The 12,940-nt window shown below is 51.5% G+C and overlaps 1 long non-coding RNA gene across 2 annotated transcripts; it reads right to left on the reverse strand.

Moving 5' to 3' along the window:
* Positions 1–556: 556 nt before the first annotated feature.
* On the reverse strand, positions 557–5,349 carry LOC119324523. 2 transcript variants are annotated; one of them, XR_005157006.1, is made up of 3 exons: positions 3,424–5,349; positions 2,298–2,366; positions 557–1,329 (listed from the first exon to the last, which is right to left on the reverse strand). It is a non-coding gene; the product is annotated as an uncharacterized LOC119324523 (long non-coding RNA). The 2 variants fall into 2 exon arrangements; XR_005157005.1 differs by having other exon boundaries at positions 2,298–5,349.
* Positions 5,350–12,940: the final 7,591 nt, after the last annotated feature.

A 12,940-nucleotide genomic window follows, 5' to 3' on the forward strand; every position in this document is an offset into this window, starting at 1 on the left:
TATCTTGGTGCCAATTTTCCTTGGTAGATCAAAATCCAAGGCCTTTGAGTATCTTAAAGAGAGATTTTGGAAGTCGATCCAGGGGTGGAATAAGAAATTCTTGTCTAGAGTAGGGAAGGAGATCTTGGTTAAAGTCGTGGCCCAAGCGATCCCCATCTATGCCATGTCCTGCTTTGACATCACCAAATCTTTCTACGATGATATCAGCTCAATGGTCTGTCGCTATTGGTGGAATAATCAAGATGAGGAACGACATCATTGGCTGAGCTGGCGATGTCTTACGAAGCCGAAAAGTGAGGGTTGCCTCGGCCTTCGTGATCCCTTATGTGGGAGTGGTGGAATGTTAGCAACAAGGCCAATGCTGGTGAGGCGGCTCCAAAGCCTCAAGTGGTTTGTCACCGTGTGGAGAAGCTATTGATTGACTCACTGGGCCTGGGAAAACTGAATAAGCCACCGGACATTCATAGTTGGATCAAGCAAACCTCCAATGCGTTATGTGAAGGTTAACTTTGAAGGAGCCTTTGATGAAAATATAGGTGTAGGCCGCCGGTCCATCTGACGACAATAAATGTCAATTAATCCGAGGTGGCAATCCTACATGACAAAAAAGTCAAAAGCATACATTTTTAATACAGTACAAACACAAACCCTCGTACATACACATATATGCCAATTAAAATCGCAAGTCTACAGGCGAGTATACGGGACACGTCTTCCCCATAGCTTCGTCTTCCCCGATTCAATATACTCAGGCGAACTTCACCATGAACGCTGGAGCGACCAACTGCCCGCTCGCCTCTGCCATGGCCGCCCGGCCACGCCCGCGCCACCCGCCGCCCGTACAAGAAGATGGGTGCGCCATGGCGTTTCCCCGGCGACCCGACCAGTCCTCCTGACGGCGAGGACGACCTCCACCTCACTGGATCTGGCCCACCTCGACCCCGGCGATCTCCGCCTTCTTCCTTCGAACCCCAGCCCGAGCTCGACGAGTTCTTTCTTCGCCCCTCCCGCGCCCCCGCCGCCCCGCCCAGGCCGCGCCACCGTCGCTTCGCAGGTGGTTGCCGCCGGGCAAGGCCGCTGTCCCTGCTCGGACGCCTCGCTAGCCACCACCGGGCACGGCCGCCGGTGAGTCGCCGCTCCGGCGCGGCCCCCGGAGTCCATGGCGACAGGAGCTCCCGCTCATTGCGCTCAAGTCGTCGGTCACCTCACGACGGCGGCGGGTGGAGCTTGGTGAGCGCGAGGAGCTCCGACTCGCGGCGGCCATGGCCAGTTACCACGTGGACGTCGTCGTCTTGGTCGTCGCCGGTGTCGTCCACTGCTCCCAACCCCCTGCACGAGGACGAAGACGAAGATTTATGTGTGTAGGAAGACGAAGTACACCTCTGGAGGGTCTGCGAAAATGTGCGTAGGCACGCCAACTATTCTGACGTCATTGACTTCTTGCATGTAGGCGTGACTGCCACCTCGGATTAATTGACATTTATTGGCGGCAGATTGACTGGCGTCACATAGTGTATTGAAAAATCCTGATGCATTGACGTGAGTGGAGGAGGTCACGCCACGAAATAAATTTTTAGGGAGATTAGTGGACAAAATAAGGACCTCCAGGGGTCATTTAGTAAAAAAGAGTCGCGCTGATGAGGAGCATAAGGACATGTACAACGGTATTGACTCAGCAGTCTATAAGCCGCACCACATAGGATATTTGACTAGTTGTTGGGGCGCCACTTGGTGGCGCCTCCTAAGGTGTTATTGGGCGCACTAATCAAGCTTACGTAGTTAATAACGCGTTAACAGAGTAGACAAGCGACAATTGTTAAAAATATATCACAACTTTACCAATAGTTGCAAACAATAGCACTATCAAACATTTTTCGGTCTTTTTTAAATCACATTCATACACCTCTTATCAAGAGACCAACCCATTATTCATGGCCAAGCCAGAAAGTGTCATCCATGTACATCAGGAAAGAACATTAATACCTAAGATAGCACTCGCATTAAGATCGTCAACTGATAACCTAAAAACTCAGGGTACGAATTTGGCGGTTGCCAAGCTCCTTTCCTCAACACAAGAAAAGCAAACATACATCATCATCACATCAAGCTGATTTGTTAACTCCATAATTAGACATAGCTAGCAACAAGCAACATGGAACGGAACATCAATTCATTTATAGCAGTTTGTGCATCCTTGGGACCAAATAACAAACGAAGATGATAAATAGCAGTTCAAATAAACTCGAACTTAGTTCTGAGTCCAGACTAATATTTTAGGTTGCCATGGTAACACCTACCTGCTGATTCCTAAAAGAAACAACCCTCTGGACCGTCCAGTCTTCTGATCCCACATAATTCTAGCATCTCTGCGCATAAGTTATCAAACTAAAGTGATAAGGCAAAATATACTGTACAAATGGGATGAAGTACACAGAGTTATCAAACACGCACGAACAGACAAGATATGCCAAGAAAAAGCAAAAGAAAGTGGAATCCGTAACCTTCGGGCAAAGATCCACGAAAAAGATGCTAAAGACCCACAAGAATAAACAGCCAGACCACATCTTAGTTATAACAGTCTCACATGAAAGAGGATGCGCATACATATATGATGGAACATCCAGACCATATTTCAGTACCAGACCTGATGTATACTCTCTCTGGGTACTTTCCTATGTCCAATTGACTCCTATTGGCTAGCCAAACCTGGTTATCCAGTACTATAAGAAACATTAATGTGAAACATGGGACACTGTATTTGTATATGATCATACATAATTAATATTGAAAGAAAACACTTAGTACTACCATTGAGTATAATCCACCTGACCACCATCCTAGTCTAGGTGTCTTATACGACCTGTTACACATCACGCCCCTTCGAGCATCTTCCCATGCCAAATTGTCAAGCCGACCAAACCCTGTTTTAGTGCTTATGTGTCACTGTAATCTGAACAAGAATTCTTCAGTGTCTTAATAGGTCTGTTAATTGTGCAACATTAGGGTGACACTAAATTTTGTTATTACAGGAAAAAGGTTTGTAATTCAAGCAAATGTATGAGAAAGTGTCCTTTTCTGTGTACAAACATTACTAAATCTATAGTCTGGAAGAAGAATACTTCTGTGGCTTAATGTAACAGAACAAGTATGTTAATTGTGTAACGGTAGGACGTCCCTGAACTTCATTATTACAGGAAACACGTCTGTAATGCAAATTAATGTATGAGAAAGTGTTTTTTTTTCTGTGCAATTCAATTCCACAGTACCATAAAAGAAACATTATTTGAATCATAATATAGAACTAAAATGAACGGGAACATGTCCTGCAGTAGGGCACAAAGTCAAGATCATAACCCAATGCTACCAATTTTTTTAGCAAGTCCATGTCTTCCTGAACCTGAAGTAAAAAAGAAGTAGACGTACCTTGTTGCTTAAGAAGACCCAGGATTTGCAGGTGAAGTGCACAGTGCCGCAAGGCAGCCCCCTGCCCTCGACGAGGAAGAAATTGCGGTGGTTCCGGATGGCCACCACGCTAGCGCCCGGCTCGCCGAAGCAGGCATCCACCATGAACTCGGCCGTGTACACGACATAGTATTTGTAGATGATACATGCTTACAGTGCAATTTAAGAATTGATATTCTTCTCACATTATATCAAGAAACAACTCAATACATACATGATGACCCTTGGTAAGAATGAAATTTATCAAAGCGAGCGAGTCAAGATATAAATCTAATTATATGATCAAAATAGAACCATTAAACAATAGGCGACTCAAAATGATTTTAACTACCAAACTTCAAACAAAAAAAGGTATACTTGTATAATTTAGTTATGGAAAACTTGCAAACATACATCCTACTTGCTCTTCCTGGGAAATAATCAACCTTGTAAATATTCATCCTACCGATGTGACTTGTCATACTAATCATACTTTACTTAATTATCCAACTGAGTGCAGGTAAAATCTTGTCAGCCACAAGAAAAGGACAAACCTAAACCAAGTATGCTTAGAATAGAACTAAATTTTGAACAACGTGCTCTACATAATGCAGTTCAACTCATCTTTTTTTCCCAGAAAAAAAAACTCACCTTTCAAAATACGCCCAAGTTAATACTTCCTCCGTCCGAAAAAGCTTGTCCCAAACTTGTTCCTCAAACGGATGTATCTAGCACTAACTTTGTGCTAGATACATTCATTTGGGAGACAAGCTTTTTCGGACGGAGGGAGTACCTTTGATTTGGTAATGTCTACAAAGCAGAGTCTAAACAACTACACTGGACCAGAACGCTATTGATGTTATTGTTTCATGTATGCTTCATATATGACTCCGGCAATTCACACTGGAACTGAAAGGGAAATTCATGTAGCGCAGTTTGAATGATCAGTAAAGGTTTGAATACCAAACAGAAAAGTCATAAACCATAAGAGACGTTATTCAAGTACCTCAACATGGTTAAGATACAGAAACTTCCATCCCTTTAAATGTGCTCCGACAGCAATATCCATGTCTTAAACTGCCGTTCTCTCCATCGATCCTCCAGAGACCTTGAGTGCTTTAATTCTCTACACTACTGCGATTCCGTTGAATCCAATTTTTTTTTTTTGAAGAATGCTCCCTTAACCTGCTGTTCCACCTCAAAGTGGAAGCACAAGTTTATGTTTTGCAGCCTAAGTATTTGAAGTTTTATGAATAGAAGTAGAAACATCATGACCATATATGATTGAGAGCTTAAACTGCATTACAACTATTCAGTACGGGGGGAATCAAGGAATCGAGATTCTGCAGATTAAATGCCAAAACATCATCCAACACCTAGCATACCCGGGAAGGGGGAGTAAAGGCACACCTTGACGATTTCCATGGCGTCTAGGGAAGAAGCTCCTCCTCGAGCACCTCCGTCGCGAATCCATGGACAAGAGGGGATCATCAATGAGCTCCTCTCCCGAAGAAACGACGAGGATCTGCAACGGCGTCCTGGTGAACGCAGTCACCTCGCCTCCAATCGCTCTTGGCCTGCAACATGTGCCTCGTCGGCCGTGTTGCTCGTGCAGGTCGCGCCTGCCAGATCGTGCACCGCCGCCCATCGGCTCTCCTGATGGCGCCCGACCTCCGCCCGTGACTCAGCCTCGTCCTCTTTGCCCGCGACCCTGTCACGCTAGAACCTCGACGGCAGTGATTGGAGAGGATGAGGACGGAGTGGATTTGGTGGAGAAAGGAGGCGGCGGCGGAGCACCAGGGAGGGGAAACAAGAGAAAAGGGGCGGTGCGGTGAAGAAGGCGGTGGCGGCGGCACGGCCGCGTTAACCCTAGCCGCCAGTTGGGGAGGAGAAAACGAGAAAGGGTGAATGAGGAGACCAGCATCGATGCTTGGACGCGTTTTCACCTTTTTATTCTTAGTACTACAAGGCACAGTAAAATCGACGTGGCATAGCTCTTTGCTCGCCCCTTAGGGCATCTCCAGCCGCGCCCCCAACAGGCCCTCCCCAGGCGATTTTGCCGCGCCGGCGCCAAAAAAAGGCCCCAGTCGCGCCCCCAGAAGCCCGTTTTTCGCAGGCTCGGGCCAAAACTGGTGCCGGCGGACCCAGGTCGAACCCGGCGCCCTGGGGGCGCTTGGGGAGCCAGCACAAGCCAAAAAGGCGCGTGGGCCCACCCTGGAGGCGACCCGGGGGCCTTTTCCCGCCGTTTCTTGACGCTTTTCCCTCGCATCTCTCCCGCTCGCTCGCCTTCCTCCCACCATTCTCTCCCTTTCTCCCGCCAAACCCCCTCCCGCTCGCCGCGAAGAAGTGCGCCATGCCGCCGAAGAAGTACGCCATGCCGCGCGCGGCGGCAACCGCGACTGGCGCCGTGGCCCAGCCGAAGCAGAGGAAGCCGCGGACGCAGCCATCGAAGCCACCGGGTCTGTCGAACGCCGAGTGGAGGGTGGAAGTTCAGCGGCGCGAAGCAGTCACCGCCGACAGGCGGAACAGGGCCATAGCCAAGAAGGCCCGCGACAACGCGGCGCGCGCGCCGGCGTCTTCCTCATCGGTCAACCAGGCGGGGATGAATCCACCCGTCGTCAGCCACGCCCAGTACGCGCCCTGGGGATAGCAAGGCGCCGGATCTCCATGGGGTTCATCGTCGCCCGGCTACGCCGACGGCGACGCGCACGGTGGGTTCAACCCAAACGTGACCTTCCCTCATGGTCACCCCGCTACGCGCACGCCCTCGCCCGCCTTCGTCGGCGTGCAGTACCCTCCATACAACTACTCGCCGCCCGCCGCCTACGCGTCCACACCGACGCCCCATCTCTATCGTGGACCACTACCCTTCTCGCACCTCGGCGACGCCGACGACACGGGAGCCGACATGGACGACATCATCGCGACAGGATGGACCGCGGCCGCCGCGTCTCCCGGGTTCGCCACCCAGGACGAGGTAGTGGACCTCAGCGGCGACATGGAGGCCGAGCTCGGCTACGTCTACGGTGATGACGCGCAGGAACCCGAGGAGGAGGAGGACGAGGAGGAGGAGGAGGAGGAGGAGGAGGAGGAGCCGGCTCCTGTTCCGACGAAGGGGCGCCAGAAGAAGAAGAAGCGGGCGGCTAGGTCAGGCGAACCGCGCATCAAGTGGACGTCCAAGGAGGAGGAATGCCTCGGCGAAGCACGGAAAGTCGTCTGCCTCGACCCGACCACCGGCGCGAACCAGAGCTTGAAGACATACTGGGACCGCATCAAGGCCGAGTTCGACGAGCGGAAGCTCGTCGACCCCTACTTCAAAGGCGTCTACATGCAGCGCGGCTCCAAGGCGATGGCAAACCATTGGGGGCGTATCCAGTTGGCGTGCAACAAATGGCATGAAATCGTCGAGGAGGTCGCGGCTCGCCCGGAGAGCGGCGCCAGCGTTGAGGATCAGGTACGCATGCCGTTCGCCCGCATATCTTCGTCCCCTACGCCCGCCGCCCGCCAACTGTTCGTCCCTCCGCGCAGCTGCTGCGTATGTTCGCCATGTATCGGGGCGACAACCAAGACGCCGACTTCAAGCACCTCCACGTCTACAAGTGCATTGACAAGTGCGAGAAGTGGGCGGAAGTCCGACGTGCCCTCGACAAGACCAAGGAGACATACAAGCCGGACGCGACGACTCCGGGCGCATCAGAGGGGCGGCCGGACGGCCACAAATTGGCAAAGAAGGGGAAAAGCGCCGACGCGACAACCGCGCGAGTGCAGGAGTCCATCGAGCATTGCCTCGCCAACGCCCAGGCCCGGGCCGTCCTACGCGAAGAGAAGACCGAGGCGCGGTGGTCGTCGCTAATGAAGAACAACGTCATCAAGCTCGACCTGCTCCGGACGAGCGTCGCCGCGAAGAAGAGGAACACCGACATGGCTTTTCTGATGGGCGGGGCGGACATGCTCCAGAGCAACGACGAGAAGCTCAAGGCGTGGTACCTGGTGCAGCGCGGCCTCATCCTGAACGAGCTGCTGACGGCAACGCCGACGACGCCCACGACCACACGGACGCCAAGCCCGAACGACGCCTCTACATCGCCGCCCAGCAGTGCCGAAGCCGCGCCGACGCAGCCCAGCACCGAAGCAGCTCCGACACCGACGAGTCCGCGCACGCCGACTCCGCCAACGCCTGGAGCCGACCCCGCCGAGTGAATCGTTGCACACGCGAACTTGCGGCGGCGGCGCTCTGTTTTTTGTAACGCCAGACTATGTCCGATCGCCGGATTTGCGGCGTCTTTTGAGAGCGGGAACGACCAAGTTTAAATTTTCCACAACCTTGGGCCGGCGCGTGGGGGCGTGACTGGGAGCTAGGTCGCCCCCAGGACCGAACTAGCGCCGGCACGCCCCCAGGCCGCTCTATTTAGGCGCCCTGGGGGGCCGAACGGCTGGAGATGCCCTTAGGTGGAGGAAAGAGGAGGATGAGAGAGAAAGTACCCGTCTGTAGAATTGCAGACCGTCTAATCACCAAAAAATCGCTGCTTAGCGACGGCCGTTCTCCCGTTGTAGGGTGTGCGTCTGTATTCAGCCGTTTTTCTCTCCGGGATCATCCAATTTGTTTGATGCTCCCCGCCTGGGATCCATGGAGATCACCGGCGCCACCCCATAGTGTGAAGGTCACAGATCGTTGTGGAATCCCCGGCGTCCCAGCCCAAATCACCTCCAGTCGGCGCCGTACTCAGAAAAAAAGATGCACCTGTTGATTGCGGCATCTCGGTGGGGAAGATGAACTGAAGCAAGGAAGATCATGTGGAGGAGAGGAGGGCTGGAGGAACCATGCCGGCAGTGCGACGATCTGCTCGGCGCCGCATAGATACGAGTACATGATCTTCCGATCAGCACAGCCATACATTTCAAGGCCCTGTCCCCGACGCATATATTCACTGATCCTCTTCCTTTTTGTGTCATTGCGTTGGAACCAAAGACTGATTGATAAGTTGTCCTCTTCTTTTACCCCTTCAATTTCATGTACAGTATTGCGTTTCAATTGATTGATGATTAACATATGTTCCGAGCTTTCCCGTAATTTAGAGCTTATATAGACACATAAATAGACAATGTGTTGTGGAAGGTGTCTGTAGAGCAGACTATAGATGACATGGATAGGGATTATAGACAGGTGATGTCTAGACTGTTGTACATGCCCTAAGAGGCTCAGGCGGCGATGAGCAGGCAACCGTCACTGTGGGCTTCGCCAGGGCATATCGGTTGGCATGTGGTAGCGAGCAGCCCACACAGGATTAAAAGGAGATTGGGGCCCCACCCACCTGAAAATCAAAGGGGCATGTTTAGTTAGTTAGGAAAGAGCCTGTATAAGCTTGTAAAGCTTTGTACGTCTAGCATTTTTGGGTAGCGAGCGGAGATGAACGGGCGTATCCGTTGGCGTGTGGTAGCGAGCGGACATGAACGGGCCGGTGAAGGAGCGGCCGGCCGATGGGATGCATGCTGTCTGATGCGACGGAAAGCGGGGAAGCGAGGCGGATAGACAGAATGATGATGAAGCGCATGAATCAGACCTATTAATTATGTGGACGGACGGAAATACCCTTTTAAAAGTTTTTAAGGTGAGGTGTACCTAAGCACCTCTCTCTTCATTTTCATTTACATTTTAGTGATGATTTTTGCTGCAATAACGAAGAAAGAATGAGCCTAAGGACGCGTTTGGTTGGTCGCATTAGGTCGAGCCAGGCCCGTGCGGGAAGAATCTGGTCGGTTTGGTTGCGTGGGCCGCATCAAAAACCTGGCCCGCATGAACCTCAAAGCAGGCCTCAGCCTGACTCTGGAGGAACGGCCGAATAGGTCGCTTTTTGCGAGCCAGGCTCGCTCGAGCCACGCGTGGTGAGCGCCTGCACGCCTTGGGCCGCGCGGGAGACGACGCGACTGCTCATAACTCCCACGCCCTCTCTCGTCACCTCCCGCGCCAGTTCACACCCACTCCCTCTCTCCCACCTCACCGCCCGTTCGATTTCTCTGATGGCCACGCCGCCGTCTCGCCACGCCCCACCCACTCCGGTCATCGCCGGCAGTAACCCCATCCAAGAGAGGTGGGTTGCCAGCCTCTCCACGGCCGGAGTAATCTGGCGGCGGCACTGCGAGCTCCCTTCCCTTGCTGCACCATGCTGCCGCCCAGGGCCAATGCAGCGCCGGCGCCGGTCGCTCCGGCTCCGCCTCTGGAGCCGGTGGTCCTCTCCATCGGCTCGAACATCGCGGGGATCCAATACCCGCCGGCGCCGTCCTTTGCAGGCCCGTCTTATGGTGGAATTTTTACCCCCATAAGAGGGTTTTCTCCTCCGCGTCTGGTGCAAGGCGAGGGGAGCTCCAAGACGTCGGCGTCATCTTCGAGCCGGCGCAGGCCGAGGTACACGGTCGCGGCCCTGGGAATGACCGGGTCCTCTTCATCGGCTGCAGCAACACCCCTCTTCCCGCAGGGATTTTCACCACGCGTACGCTACACCGGCAACCCCCACTATAAGCTCTCAAATCCCCCTCTGCTTCTTATTTAGGGTTCTTAGGGTAGTTCATAGTGTGCTAGATTAGATTGTGGCCGGTACATTTGACCCAATTCGGTCTGGTTCATCTGGATTCTACTAGATTCGACCGGATTCGGTGATAATCCATAGTTTTGGGGATGAATAAGAGTGCATGCTTACTTTGTTCATCCCACATGCCTAGAATGTTCATAATGTAGTGGTAGTTTGCATCGTTTTAGTGCCACATTGTTACTTTCTACTGCCAAATTGTTAGTTTGTAGCGCCACATTATGTGTTCTTGATGCTATTACTAGTGTATATGTTGTTGTTAGTTTCTACTGTTGTTAGTTCTTACTGATGTTGTTCATGCTACTCTTTTGCTGCTGTTGTTGATGCTACTCTTCTTGCTGATGTTGTTATGTTGCTCTTGTTGCTAGGGTACGTGAGTATATGTGGCATGCAAGTAGGACATACCTGAATGCGAAAAATAGTAGGTGCAAGTAGGACATGTGAGCGGTGGCTTCATCTGATCAGTGCTAGCACTGATAACTGTAACTACTGATAATTGTAACCACTGATCAGAGTAGAAATGATAATGTGTTAGTACTTAGTAGTGATCATTGTAAGCTGTGTTCAGTGAGCATACATCATATTCTACTTGTTAGCTTTGATCATGTGTCATATGTGTTGCTAACTGATGGCCATCTTGCTGACAAGATAATGAAGATGGAGGGGTACAGAGCCGGCGGTGGTGCGCAAGTTGTCGCTGGCTCAGAGGGGGCGGAGGACCTCATCCCCACTAACCGGTGGCTGAAGAGGGTGGTGCTCCCTGGCAGGGTGGAGTTCATGAGGATGCCGATGGGCGCTGGCAGGAGGCCGAGAATGAGGCACGAAAAAGGTGCATAGGAACCTATCAGGTTCTTCGTGCAGATCGCTGACCTGGAGGACATCGTCATGCTCATCATCCATAAGTTCAGGCCGGTCATGAAGCAATGGCTGGTCAGCGGCCCTTCTCGCGTCGTCAGCCTCTCCGCCAACAAGTGGTGCGAGTTTTGGGCCCAGGTGTAGATGTTCAAGGGGCACATGGTGCTAGGGCGTGGCTCGGAGTACTTCTGCGGCCGGCACAAGATTGTCCCTGGCGACCTTGTCGTCTTCAAGCTCTCCGGCCTGGGGCGCAAGGTGCATATCTACAATGCCAACAGCTCCAACATCTGCACCGTCCGGTGCACAAAGCACAGCTGCGTCGGTGACATCACTCAGGTCCTCTAGTTCGTCTGTCTAGTCTGAAACTCTGTACCATCTAGTTCGTCTGTCTATTCTGAAACTCTGAACCATGCGTAGTACTCTGACCTGAAGTAGTGTAGGTTTGAACTGAAGCCCGATCGTCTCTTTTGCTGTCAACATGTCCATATTTTGCCCAGGGAGCAGCACCCTGGGGTCCAGCAAGGGCATGGGATGCCCTGCTGTTTTAAACGTATGCCTAGTAGCTTATGATCTGCCTATTCTTTGCTTGTTCTTGTTGTTTTTGTCCTGCTGTTGATCATAGTGTGTTGTGTGTGTTGTGTGCTGCTCCACCACATTTGTAAGGGGTGAGCAGATCAAGTACTTGCACACAACCAAACATATGTGCTTTGCATCTCCTCACACCTAAAGCACAAACACAGGCAACCAAACAAGTTGCAACCATCTAGGCCTTGATGCAATGCAGGCAACCAATCAACATGCAGATGTTGGTTTTTTGCCTGCATATGCTCAGCCAGGCCTAGTTGGGACAAGTATGCAAAGTGCCCGAAAACGATGCAGGTAACCAAACGCGCCCTTAGACACCCTTGACGTTATCTTCATTTTCATTCTACTTTCAATTCAAAAATCATGCTCGGCATCGGCGGTCAGCAGGTTGTGCCTGTTATTTGGAATAATCCATCATGGCTCCTTCCTCCCTCCTATGCCTAAATTCTGGTTTCGCCGGCCCCTGCTGACGCGAGTTCGTCGTATGATTCTTCCGAAGAAGAATTTGATATGGAAGAGGAGGAGGATCTTGCAATGATCCTAGCTATGCATATCAATAAAAAACCGAAGCACGGTGGTTCGGTTATGGGTCGGCAGAAAATTTGGAGAGATAGGATCGATGCCCATAACAGATTGATGAGGCACTATTTCGTGGAGAATCCCACATACCCGGAGTCGTATTTTCGTCGCCGGTTTAGGATGAGCACCGACTTGTTCAGGCGCATTGCAGAGAAACTAGCGAGCCATGACCGGCTTTTTCAGCAAAGGAGGAATGCCGTCGGTGAGCTCGGGCATAGCACCTTTCAGAAGGTGACAGCCGCTTTGCGTATGTTGGCATACGGTATCCCGACTGATCTAGTTGATGATCACTTGGCTATGGGTGAGAGCCAAGCCATCATGAGTGTCAAGCGCTTCGCAGTCGGAATTGTGCAAGTGTTTGGCGAGGAGTATTTGAGATCTCCCAATGCTGAAGACGCCACAAGGCTATTGGCGACGAACAAAGCTCGCGGCTTTCCTGGCATGCTTGGCTCAATAGATTGCATGCATTGGAGTTGGAAGAATTGTCCAAAGGCATGGCATGGGCAATTCCACGGCCAAAAAATGGGTTCCACTATAATCCTTGAAGCGGTGGCCGATCAAGGGACTTGGATTTGGCATGCATTCTTTGGATCGCCTGGATCTTTGAATGACATCAATGTTGTCAATCGGTCACCACTGATGAATAAGATTGCAAATGGTGAGTTGCCACCGGTGCAGTTTGTAGCAAATGGCCATACATACAACTATGGCTATTATCTAGCGGATGACATCTATCCAAAGTGGCAAACCTTCGTGAAGCCGTTGAAAAAGCCGGAAGGTAAGAAAAATCTTGATTTCCACAATGCTCAGGCGGCGGCTAGAAAAAATGTGGAGAGAGCTTTTGGAATTTTGCAAGCCCAATTTGCTATTGTGAGAGGACCGGCTAGATTTGGGGA

Source organism: Triticum dicoccoides, chromosome 6B (assembly GCF_002162155.2).
Source record: "Triticum dicoccoides isolate Atlit2015 ecotype Zavitan chromosome 6B, WEW_v2.0, whole genome shotgun sequence".
Taxonomy (NCBI): Eukaryota; Viridiplantae; Streptophyta; class Magnoliopsida; order Poales; family Poaceae; genus Triticum; species Triticum dicoccoides.